A 12,172-nucleotide genomic window follows, 5' to 3' on the forward strand; every position below is an offset into this window, starting at 1 on the left:
CATCATGAAAAATTTTAGTAGTCCGAATCCTAGCACTCCTACGAACTGCAGAATCGGGATAAATTTTCCGTTTCCACTTGCGCTTTGGTTTACTAGGTTCCGTCTCCCGATCCTCATAACCGGGCTCAGCGGTACAACCAACTGCATTATCTATGGGCATATCATCGTCCTCAGACTCATGATTGGAGGGTGCTAGATCCATACACATATTATCGAGCACTCTGACCCCTAACGCATCAATCTCATTATCATTCATGGGTTTAACCGCGGCAAGATTACGAATAGTCTGTAAGGCACGCTCCGCCTCCAAATCTAACAAATCATTCACCGAATTGGAAATCTCACTATCAGTAGCCCCTAGTGAAACTCCTAATTGGTTTGCATTATTTATAATTTCCTCATTAGAAAAATTCAATAAAGAATTAGATATGTTGACGGACATACCAGTAGAGATCTCAGCCTCATGAAGCTTGGCCGCCCTCATAGCGCACCTCTGCTGCATGTCATCAACCTCCGGAAGCTCCTGAATGCGAGCACTCATCCGCCTCCCCGTCGAGGCTGGGTCCGGGATCCCGCCAAAAGCAACGACCTCCTCCCTAGTAACTCCTCGCGCTGAAACCTGCGAAGGGTCAACCAAGGTTACCGGAGGAGGCGGCTGCGGGCTCCCATACCCCTCGGACAAGTGCCCCAAGCCGAGACCCATAGCCACGGGTACGCTGGGAGAGAGGATGGCGGGGGCCGCCTGCCCGAGCCCTCCTCCCGCCCCATCCTTCGGCGAAGAATGGGTCGTCGTCGTCGCAGGAGACGCGGTCCTCCTAACCGCCGAAAAAGGAGGAGGAGCCAGGGCCACCTGCCCCAAATCCCCCACCCCCAGCGCCTCTGAAGGCGCGGGTGCCGCCGCCACGGCCGGAGGAGACGCGGTCCTCCTGACCGCCGGCGAGGAAGGAGGAGTCAGGGCCACCTGCCCCAAACCCCCCTCCCCCAACGCCTCAGAAGGCGCGGGCGCCACCACGACCAGAGGAGACGCGGTCCTCCTGACCGCCGACGAGGAAGGAGGAGTCAGGGCCACCTGCCCCAAACCCCCCTCCCCCAACGCCTCAGAAGGCGCGGCCGCCGCCGCCACGACCGGAGGAGAAAGAGCCGAAGCCGCCTGCCTCGGGCCCCCTCTCCCAGCACCCGCCGATCCCGCCACGACCGGCGACGCCGACGTCGGGATAGTGAAGAGGGAAGTCGAAGCCACCTGCCCCGAACCCCCTCCCCCGCGCCCCACCTCGGCCGCAGCCGTCATCTCCGAAACCTCGACTTCAGGTGAAGCCAGGGAAATGGAAGCAACCACGGACTCCCTGTCCCCAGAGCCAACCAAAGTCCTCGCCGACGATGCCCTCGCCAAGCATCCAGCCAGGGCCCCGCCGGCACCCTCGAACCCCAACAAAGGTAGTGAAAGCTCAAACACATCATCAGAATCTACCCGGTCACTCCATAGTCTGGGAGGGGTAGAGGCTGGCTCAAAGGAGCCAAACCGCAACGAAGTCATAGGCACCGATGGTGAGGGTGCCGGCTCAACCCCGGTCCCATCCCCGGACTGAGCATCAGGACGAGAACCGTTAGTCCCCTCACGAGTCGACTCATCAGTCGGTGCCCCCTCGGCTCCCGCACTGTCGTCCCCCTCGTGCATATCAACATCATTCCCATTCATTGCCTCGGCAAACAGGGCAGCGTCCTCAAACTCGATCTCAAGTGGAAACACCTCTCCCCTATAAGTCCAGTTAACCACATCAGGCACGAACTCAATATCCAAAACGCTCACTAAGATGCGGGCCACTCCATGTGCACGAGTAAAGGCCATATCCACTTTCTCCGTCTTGCCAACCATAATACCCATACTGGCCACAACTCGAACATCCTGCAAAGGCTTAGATGGAGCCCCCGAAAACCTCAACCAGACCTGCGTAAGCGGCTTTCCCTTAGGCTCCACCTTCTGCCACTCATGAAACTCCAGAATGCACCTAGTGCCAGGAACTCTACACAAGCCAAAACTCAACAGTCTCTGCAGATCATCCACAGATGGGAACTCAACCTTAAAAACATTGGCCTCGAGCGTAACCAGCTCCCATTGGAAGTCCCCCGATGCCAGTTCCTGAAGCCTCTGGACAATCTGAGCCTCCGAAACCTCACCCTGAGTAGCTTTGACAACCCCGGTGGTCAAGCTCAAAGTCTCCTCCGGAATCTCTCTCGCGGCCGGGGACTCAAAGAACATTAGCTCAGCACAATAAACTCCATACATTGTCAAAGTCGGAGCCTGGTCACGCAACAACGGGCAATCCCCCGAGGCATGTGCTGGCTTACCACACGACTCACACAGCTCTGCCACGCATTCAGCAATGAAGTGGCCTTTCTCACCACAACGGTAGCAAAGCATCCTTTCCTTCTTACGCGCCCACTTGGACGCCCTCTCAGCATCAGTCCTGTCGGTAGCCTCAGCCACAAACCCAGTCGCAGGAACCTCAACATTGGCTAAAGCCGTCACCACCTCCGTCGCCTGCGTAGGGAGCTCCGTGGAATCAGTCTCCACTGCTGACGCCGCATGGTCAACAACTGCCGGAGGCGGCGGCGGTCTGCGATACCTCCCGCGGCCACTGCCCCGACCACCACGATGTCCACGGTAGCCACCTCTCTGGCGGTGATCCGGACCGGAGGCATCCTCGACAAAACCTCCTGGAGGGCCGAGAAACGGTCTCTCAGTAGACCCGTCACTCTGCCAGGCATAACCACGACCTCCTCCCGTGGAAGAGGAACCACGATGTTGTCCATCACTATACACATCTAACCCATCGTCCCCCCACTGGCCTCGGGGCGGAACACGGGACTCTTTAGAGCTTGAATTCAGCCTCGTCTGAGACGGTCCCGACCGGTTTTGAGCCGGCCTCGCGACGAAGTGAGGCGGAGGCGCGGCATGAGGCTGACCGCCCGCATGCGACGGCATGACCCCAGGGGCAGCACCACCTCTGCCATTACCAGCTACACCGGCCACGCCCGGCGCTGGAGGCCTAGGCCCGCCTCGACCCGCTGCCGGCGGAGCGCCGGACGCCGGAGGCCTGAGCCCGCCCTTTCCAGCCGTCGTTTGCAAGGGCACCCCCGGCGCTGGAGGCCTAGGCCCACCTCGACCCGCTGCCGACTGAGCGACGGGCGCTGGCGGCCTCACGCCCAAGTTAGCATTACCATGGCCCGGGTTACCCAGAGGAGCACCCCCGCCCGCCGGCTGCCTCTGGCCTAGCGGCACCAGGGCTCCACGCCCGGTACCCGCCGCCGCCGGCGGATCCTCCCGGCCCCGCCCTGCTGGAGCGGACGAAGCCAGCTTCTTGGTTGGCGGCGGCGCAGCCCCGCGGCCGGCCATGTCCAGGAGAGGCCGGATCCTCCTAGCCCGACGAGCACCACACGCCGGGAATCCTCTGGTCCCGCGCCTGTGAACCCTAGGAGCAACAGGAGACGGCGCACGACAGGAAGAAGATCGATCACCCTCGTACGTGCATGCGATAGCGATACGGGCAGGACTATGGTCCGGTACAGCATGGGCCTCATACCCATCTGACCCAGGCCCATCTCCTCGTGGACCCGGCTCCCTCCGAGCCGGCCCAACAGAGCCTAGTAGGCTATTCAAACGCAGCGATCTCTCCTCCGAGATCCCCATCGCCGGCGCAGCCAAGACAGGCGCCGCCGGTGCCTGACGAACGCCGATCCGCCTCGCATGTTTCCTCTTCTTAACCGTAATCCAAGACTGCGGATGAATTAAATCGAAGAGTGTAAGATTCGGGAGACAAACCTTAGGCAAGGGGCCCTTCCATGGCCTGATCGCAGCAGCTGCCGTCCTACGATGAACGACACGACGAACCATCTCCTTCTTCTCACCCGCGTGTAATCCAACCCTAGCCGGATCGTCGGGAGGCAGGATCGCGTCGACCATGGATGCCCTCACCCACTCTCATTCTCTTCTGGTCACCCGCAAAAATTATTTTCTGCAGGAGGGTTGATGAGGCACAGAGTGTAAAAGAAGAGTTGAATGTCTGCAGGAGGGTAATTTCAACGGTTCAGCTACGCCACTCACCCTCTCATTATTCAGTGGACCTTTCTCTTTTTCTCATGTATAATCAGTAATAGTACAACTGTACGTCCTATGTGCTAGTATGGTAATAACCAGAATAAAAAGTGTGTTTTGATTATAAGTTATGTTATATCATATGTAGAGTGCCTTTAATATAGATGTAACACAGTTAGCAGAATTCTAAAAATCACCACATAAGTATTATAAGAGTTATGCAGAGGAACATGGGGAAGGAGCACAAAGAAACAAGTCTTCAATCTTAGCAAATGATCATAACCAAATTAAGCACAAGGCAATCCAATGATCTAAATTAGTACAATTTCCAAAAGAGGTTTACCTAGGTTGCACATGTCTGCATAATTCGTACAAAGGCTATCCCATAAAGCATGCCGTTTGATCTCGTGCCAATGCACATACTAATTGGTTCATTCGACTTTTTTTTTGATGAATTGGTTTGTTTGTTAGCACATGAATGAATCAACATGTCCATCGGCAGATTAGTTTCAGGACTGCACTTCTGAACCATGCTAACTAATAGCAACCAGTTTTGCACCAAAATAGTTTGTTTTGTAACCCCATAAAGAAACCTCAATAGCTTAGCCTATTAACTGTGTCATTTTTTACCGGTGTGTTTGTTTTTCTGCTCTTATCCAGTCATGCTTTCTTAGACATAGAACAATGCGTAACATACCAGTCATGTTTTTTTGGAAGTAAGAACAATACAACCCATTTGCTGCTGACCAATTCTTTAGCTCACGTGGATCATGTTTGGCTGATAAGAAAAGGGGTCACACTTCTGACCATTTTTTTACATAACTATTCTGATCAGCATGTTTATTTCTCTGCTCGTATCCATGTAAACTATAAACTTGCAGTTCCTACACAAGTGATTTCAAGCTCTGTTGTCACGTCGATTTACTCAGTTTGTTACTCCAATTCGTAATAGTTTGTCTAGAACGTGTACCCATAACACACGCCTATTATTAGTAAGAATTAATGGTTAGAATATTCAGTGCATAGTTAAACTTGTGCGAAATAAATAATTGGTGTGCCTATCAAGACAACACAAATACTATTCTTTTTCTTTTTTAACATTCAACCAGGAGAATAAAAGAAGCATAGTTATAGGCATCCTATGAGATCATCTTCAAACGTGGAGGCACTCACCCTTGGTACTGACTATGAGCCGTCTATTCTCGAAATCAAAGGGTGGTGGTCGATCTATACTGCTCAACTGGGCGACTACCGTCGCCAGCAGTACCGGTGACACCGGACGCTTCGCGTGCAGCAGTATACTTGTTGTGAGGGTAATTTAGGGAGAGAAAAACTAGTCGGCCTCTCGACCAAGCGAACCTGTTCGTTCGCTTCCCTTTTCCTGCTGCCGCATGCATGCGCCCGCCGGCTAGGATTCCGGCGGCCGCCTCGTCGCCTTCACACTGTCGGCCGTGCATGTGGACCGACGCTGCTACGCCACCGGCTATGCTCGTCGATTGCGGCACGCGCTCACAGCCTAAATCGTCTTCCTTGACGAGGATTCGTCTTCCTCCCTTCCTCTGTGCCGGCGACCACCGTTGCATCTCGTCTTCGTCCGCATCCCCTTCCTTGGCCATGCTGGTGGACCAAGCGCTCAGAGGTACGGTCCAGGTCATGCGCTCGCGGAGGGTGGTGGCGGGAGCGCGCTGGGAAAGAGGGACACGGTGGCGAGTTCGACGACGGTGGAGCCGGCTAGTTGGCTACGATCGAGTTGGCGGTTGTGGCGGGTAGAGCAACGGCCGATGGCTCAACCAGAGCGAAAAGAACGGCCGATTGCTGATTGGCTAGCGTTATCTTAGAAAACGGAAAAATGACTAGAACTACCCTCACAGAATCAACGGTAGATGATTGTATACTGCTACCTCCCATCTTTAACAGTACAGGGTACCATAAAAAAGCTCATGCGTGTACCCATAGCATACTAAAGCTAAAATAGTAGTTGGGGGCATGAGAAAATATAAGCACATCTGCACAACAAAAGGAAACTATATGTCAGGAATATACACGCACATAGATGGTATGGCAGAAGAACAAATGAAAATCTTGATGACATGGTATAAAAACATGATGAAACAAATCTCAAATTGGTAAACCAATAAGTTCTTAAGAAAGATAACCTGGAAAGCAAATCACAAGCACATCAATGTCAAACGGAAAGAAAAATTGTTTCTTAAAAGGATATCATACTATTTAGTAGTTATAATATCTATGACCAGATATATAGGACCAAAGATGAATAATTTTAGTCCTTTCACCCCTAGTTGATGCAGCAAAAGATGAACAAAATAATGACCTTTACAACAAGTTTGTCCGGTACTGGACAGAGACGGGTTGGAGCAGAGTGTCGTCGACAGTGAAGTGAGAGGTTGCAGTACAGGGCTTCACGGCGAGGCGGCGGGCTCAAGCAGAACAAGCACGCAAAGATGCATCTGCACAATAAAATTTTAAGCGTGGATCTACAACTAAAGCTTGCCCGAATGGAAGAACAATACTTTGGGTAAATGACAAGCTACACGTGAGAAAAATGTACATATAGACACAGTCCAGCTTCCACACATGAACAAGAATCAACACTTGGACACATCCAGCATGAGCAAAAATCTACAAAGAGAGACGAGCGATAGAAAAATCAGATCACCTCTTATGTGAGCATCCAACCTAAAATCCACAACAATATGGTTGTACACCTGAATTCAGATAAGCATTTTTTCTATGAATTCCTAAAATCCACAACAATATGGCCGTACACCTAAAATCCACTACAAGTTGTACAACGAACAGATTAACGAGATGCATGTATACTGGCGAAGAGAGCGACGCAGAGATTGAGTCGGGCTATGGATAAGCCCCAGTTTCCGGCGAGGCTGTCGGCGGACTTGAAGTAGCAGGTGGCGGCGACAGAGCACGACTGCGCATACCAGAGGCTCTGCATCTGTAAAGGTGCCAACAAGGTACAAGTCATTAAGGGGCCGTTTGGAGGCCCTCCGCTCCGCGCCTCCGCTTCCGGAGCGGACGGACCTGCGGCTAGAAAATTCAGAGCGGCCGAAACGGTGCTCCCCAGCTCCGTGTATTTTGAGGAGCTGGTGGATCCCCGAACAGGCCCTAAATCAATGAAAATCAATGAACATATGGAAGCAAAGAAACAGATGTCACTTTGAGGGGGTGGAACTTACATTGCTCAGTTGGAAGAGAGGACTAACTTCAGGCCTAGGGATTCTAAAGTTCATGGCCAGAACTGAAAATGAAGAACTCCTTCAAGACCTGACCACATCACTTCAAGCTTAGATTCCTATTTGTAGTCTTGCTTACCCTTGTATATTTTTTTTATACTTGGCCTTGTTTTATTCGCGAAACCCTTTCTGCCCTTTCGCAAAAAAAAAAAAGACCCTTTCTGCCACCAATTGGTGGGCATACAGACGGTATGTAATTATTTCTCAAAAATTTAAAATATAGCAGTGGGAGCCCCTCTTGCTGTTTTGAGTGCTAAAAAAATTCATTAAATCAATGAACTAACGCCCCTCCTAAAATAAATAAATAATTGAAAAGCAAATAAATAATTGGAAAATACTACTTCTACTTGAGTTTAGCTTATAGTATATACAAAGATAGAAGTGGCATGCTATAACAAAAACTTCTGGAAAACTGAAAGTTCACACAAACAGACAAACAAACACATAATGTAAAATGAGCAGATCAGCACATCATGGCAGGGAGTGGGCTCGGAGGCAAGAACTTTGATGAGAAGCCTGTAAAAGTTATGGCAATGACGATAAAAATGAGAGGATAGGTTATTCAATACCTCGTATGGTGTACGTGTGACTGAAGTTGTGTGCCGACAACCATCAAAAGAAGGTTACCACTGCCTAACGGATATCAGAGTAATGCCATGTGTAGAATAAGCCTCTTTAGCATACAGATCATTTTTATTTCCTGGCTATGTTCATTCCTACAGTTTGTCACACAAGCAGCAATGCACTAATTACTACATCATGATTAAGCAAGCTCTACTAACTTTTCACTAACAACTCACGCAATTCTGCACACGCAGAAGTGAATGTCTCTTTTTAGCTAGCTAGGAGGGGATGCAATTAAACAACAAAGCTACCTTGAAATTAAGGTCGAATGAGGACCTCGGTCTGTTCCCGCCATCGAGCGCACGACAATGATCCTCTCCTCAACCGATGTTGTGCTGAGATGACGTTTTGAAGCGTCCGTGAGGAGGGGCGACCAAAGAGGAAATCATCTGTGGGGTGGCACAACAGGGACGAGGATCTGTGGACTGCGACCTCGATGACCTTCGCTTCCTGCCGCCAGCTCTTGGACACCAAACACAGCACAACTATCGTCGATCCACTCGGCGTCGCCTCCCACTACTTTCTGATCCTCCCACTCGACAACAAGGCCTCTGAGTGGTGCTCCAGACCAGCATCGGCGCAACAGCCTTCATTTTCTCTTACTTCAGCTCCTGAAGTTAACATCTTAAAATTGAAAATTCCACAAAATTAAAGAAATCGTGTGAAACTAAAAGACGGACAATAGGTACTATGTAGAATATAAACATCACATATGTACAGGCTCTTTCGTCGAATACGTTGTAGGCACGGAAACAAAAATGAGGTTTTTTGGCGATTGACTCAAGAGAGAGAGAGAGGGGCGGCGACTGCACCAAATATAAGAGACGGATGTAGATGTGAGGGTTAGACCTCAAGCGGAGTAGAGAGGACGAGGAGGGGGGTGAACTCACTGGTGCAAAGGAGGCACGGCCCGACGCACTGCGTGCACCTCATTGGCAGCCACGCGTGGGCGCGCGGGGGGTGCGGGGGGGGGAGGGGACGAGCCGGCAGAGCCTCACCGGCGACGAAGGGGACGCCGCGCCCGAAACCCTAGCCATGGCTGAAGGTCGGGAGCGAACGCGGGAGGCCTCCAACAACGAATCTGGAGGGATGGGGGGATGGAGCAGAGCGAGGGGAGGTCGTAGGTCCGCCACCCGCCGTCGGGACTTGCCGGAATCGGCCGGCGTGAGTGGTGGTGGTGGCGGCTGCGGCGAGGAGTCGCGGGGGGGAGAGAGGGCTCGCAAGACAGGAGAGAAAGGAGGCTTTTTTAGATAGAGAAAGGAGGCTTGCGTGTGAGAGGATCGATGGGTCGATGCGTTTTTAACCTTTCCTTAGGCACAGTAAAATCGATGTGGCACAGACGAGGAGGCGCCATTTGCGCGACTCTTATTGGGTTTAATTTCTTCGTGAAATTTTGCATCCATATAGTTATAATTTTTTTTCCAGAATGTTTTAAAACTAAAAACAGCCTACTCGAGGGAGCACTGCTTGCCCACGTAATAAATGTGACGAAGACCAACTGGTACGTGAACGTGGACAAAGGTGTATGCAAACAGTGAACATAGTAGGTGCCTAGGCTGCCCATGGTTTTCAGCGCAGGTCGAAGCTCAAGAAACGAATTGATAACGCCAAGACCTGTATGGCACACCATTTTGTTCACCTCATGGGCTCAACGTTGAGGCCAACTCCACCGCACGACTTTAAACGGACGTCCGCTTTGCCCCGATTCTGTCTGTTTGGATAGGGCGATGGGGTCGTGTTCGGGCGTGTCCTGGGATGCGGTGGCCGTGCGCCCAGCGCGCGGCCGCATCTTTTGGCCTCATCTTGTCCGCCTCCATTTTAAAAAGAGAACAACGTTTCAAATACCAAGCCCTAGTTCAGGCCAGCGGCCCTAGCCGGCAACACAGCCAGCGACCTACACGTCATCGCCGGCAACACAGCCAGCCTCCAAAATGAATAGTTTTGTTCGCCGGCAACACAGCCAGCGGCCGGCAACACAGCCAGCCTCCAAAATGAATGTGTTTCTCGCCGGCACACAGCCAGCGGCCCAGCGGGCGGCACCCATGCCAGTCTCCTAAAAAGAACGGCCACGGCCGATCGGACGACCTAGATCAGGCCGTCGGCGTCGAACATCTCCTTCTGCCTGGCCTCGAACCAGCTCCTCGTCTTCTCGCTCATCTTGGTCAAGTCCACGCTCATGATTGCAAGGGCCACCTCCTTTGCTTTGGTCGCGGCATTGGTGGCCTCGATGTCGAGCTGCCTCTGCATGGCCTTGACATTGGCGGCCTCGATGTCGAGCTGCCTTTGCCGGGACGCCTCCTCCATGTCGATCTTCCTCTTCTTGGCCGCCTCCTCCATCTCAAGCTTCTTCCTTTGAAGCTCTAGGTATTGCTTCATTTGCTCGTCCTTGCTTTGCCGCTTCTTCTCATCCCTCGCATCCATTTGAGACATCATGCCATGCAATGTCTCATGCAAGGCCATGGATGAGGCATCACGTATGTCGTCCACCTTGGAGTTGGTCTTGCCCCTCGGCCTCTTCAACGCCTCGCCATCTCCACCTCCGGCGAACTTGGCCGTCTTCTTGCCTCTCTTCTTTTGAAGTTCACGGTATTGATCCTTGAACTTAGGGCAATTGTTGATGATCGTCCAACAATGCGTAAGAGTGAATGGCTTGTCATTGTGCCGGGCCTTGAATGCTTCCAAAGATTGAAATGCCTGCACCACATGATCAACAAGAATTGTACGTGCAAAAATATACAAGGCCGAAGTCTCATGGCCGTAGCAAGGAAAGGACTAGGATGAGGAGAGCATACCATGTCCCCAACGCCGAGACCACTAACGGGCCGTGCTTCAACGCTCTCAAATGTGGCGCAATACTTGTTGCACTCTTGTTGGATGAACAACCACCTCTTTTGAATCGAGGTGATGCCACGGTTGCTTGTAATTTTGGTAGGGCACAAACATCTTCCTTTCATGGAAAGTTTTGTGGACTCTCGTCCAAAAAACAAGGCCCTTTTGTTGCGCGCCCGTCCTCGGATCTTGGCTAATCTCCATCCAACATTGGCAAATCAACTTGTCCTCCTCTTGTGTATATGACCCCGTGTGAATGCTCTTCCTCCTCTTTGTGCTTCCGCTCTTTGGGTGAGCTCGTTGATGAACAATGGCTCGCCACCAATATCAGTGTCATTGCCTTCTTCTTCATCACCATCACCTTCGCAATAGATGTCATTGTCTTCATGCCACGAGTCACCATGGTCGTAGTCAGCACGGTCGTCGGCCTCTTCATCGGCAACGTACAGGGCGCGGCCATCCTGACTTTGGGTCTCGTCGAGATCGTAGGCACGGCCATGCCCACCCTCGTAGATCACATCCTCCATGAACTGGTTGTAGAAGGGGTCGTCGACCGGTGGCGTTGGTGTTGGCATTCCGTCGAACAAGACGCGGGGGGACGACATGGTGCCCGTAAACGGTGGTCGTGCTTGCTTTCTTTGCATCTCGACGGACGGCCGGCTGCCGCTACTGGACCCAGGTGTGACGTTGAGGTCGATGACGGAAGAGGGGCGCAGGGTGGACGGCGCGATCACGCCAACGTCCGGCGACCCCGAGAAACGGGTCTGGCCGTCGTGCCTTGGCAGGGGAAAGCCGGGCGACATAGGCGTGGCCCGTGACGTCGGCGACTGGCAATGCGGAGGCCGGGCGACCGACGAGCCTGTGCTCGCCGGGCCGACGGCCGCTGCAGAGAAACCCGCCGGACGACAAATGCCAAGCATGAGGAGGGCGTGCGCTTTGTCGATGATGGCCTCCTTCTCCTCGACCTCAGCCTTGCGCCGCGCGGCCTCCATCGCATCACGCTCGGCGGCGAACTTGGCCGCGGCGGCATTGCCCTTGACGACCGCCCTCCGGTTCCTCCTCTTCGCCGATTCCGCGTCCAACTTGGCGAGCTCCTCCGGCGTGCACTCCGACCGCGGCTTCTTTGGCGCCTTGGCCGCCTTCTTCTTGACCTTTCCGGGCGGGTCGACGGCCAGGCCGCCGGAATTAGGCTGGGCGTCGGCCATGGACGGGGGAGGGAGGGGCGGCGGGACGTGGGAGGGTTTGGGCGGAAATGACGTCAAATGGGACGGGGGGGTGGGGTTGCTTTGTGCCATCGACAGGCAGGCCAGGGGAGGACAATCGCGCGCGTTTCGCCCATCCGCGCGTTGTCCGTTTC

At 52.9% G+C, this 12,172-nt stretch overlaps 1 long non-coding RNA gene and 1 pseudogene across 1 annotated transcript; both read right to left on the reverse strand.

The window, feature by feature from the left end:
* Nucleotides 1-5,297: 5,297 nt before the first annotated feature.
* LOC120969125 (uncharacterized) lies at nucleotides 5,298-8,587 on the reverse strand. Its single transcript, XR_006669062.2, has 4 exons — nucleotides 8,238-8,587; nucleotides 7,306-7,393; nucleotides 6,426-7,064; nucleotides 5,298-6,099 (listed from the first exon to the last, which is right to left on the reverse strand). It is a non-coding gene; the product is annotated as an uncharacterized lncRNA (long non-coding RNA).
* Nucleotides 8,588-10,039: 1,452 nt separating this feature from the next.
* LOC123496913 (uncharacterized) lies at nucleotides 10,040-12,020 on the reverse strand (annotated as a pseudogene).
* Between the last annotated feature and the right edge of the window lie 152 nt (nucleotides 12,021-12,172).

The sequence above is a fragment of the Aegilops tauschii genome, chromosome 1, assembly GCF_002575655.3.
Source record: "Aegilops tauschii subsp. strangulata cultivar AL8/78 chromosome 1, Aet v6.0, whole genome shotgun sequence".
NCBI lineage: Eukaryota > Viridiplantae > Streptophyta > Magnoliopsida > Poales > Poaceae > Aegilops > Aegilops tauschii.